The following is a 783-nucleotide window of genomic DNA, read 5'->3' on the forward strand; positions in this document are numbered from 1 at the left end:
AATAGAACAGATGGAAGGCAAAACTAGTGAGCTGAAGATAAATCTCTCAATACCACTAAGATAGAAGAGCAAACAGAAAAAAAGGATTTAAAAAATCTGAAGAAGGTCTAAATTTCATGTTGCACAACATGAAGAGGAATAACTTAAGAATTATCGGCATTCCAGAACAAAAAGAATCACATGAGTCCACAGAGGAAATCGTTGAAGAACTGCTGGAAGAAAATTTCCCTAACATCCTGAAAAGTGAAAGGATAAACATTCAAGAAGTTCAACAAACACCATGAGGGACAGACCCTAAAAGAAAATCACCAAGCAATATCATAATCAAGCTAAAGATAAATAGAGAATCCTGAAAGCAACTAGGGAAAACAGAAGTGTTACATACACAGACAAGCAAGTCCAATTAAGCTCAGATCTCTCAGCAGAAACCATGCAAGCAAGAAGTTAATGGGGAGACATATATAAAACCCTGAAAGAAAAAAACTGTCAACCTGGACAGTCCATTATGTCCATTATGCAAAAGCTATCAATCAAATATGATGGTGTAATAAAACATTCCAGGATAAACAGAAGGTAAGGGATTTTCCCAAAGCCAACCCTGCATTACAAAACATTCTAAAAGGAGTTCTGTGGACTGAGAACCAACAAGAACAGACAATAACCAGAGATTGACATACATGGCAGCACCTCCCAGAATTAAATCGACAGAAGGAAGAGAACAGAACAAAATAATAAGAACAAACTCAGAGAATCTGGGAGGTCAGCCTATGATCAAAACAATTA

The sequence above is a fragment of the Chrysochloris asiatica genome, unplaced genomic scaffold, assembly GCF_000296735.1.
Source record: "Chrysochloris asiatica unplaced genomic scaffold, ChrAsi1.0 scaffold00050, whole genome shotgun sequence".
NCBI lineage: Eukaryota > Metazoa > Chordata > Mammalia > Afrosoricida > Chrysochloridae > Chrysochloris > Chrysochloris asiatica.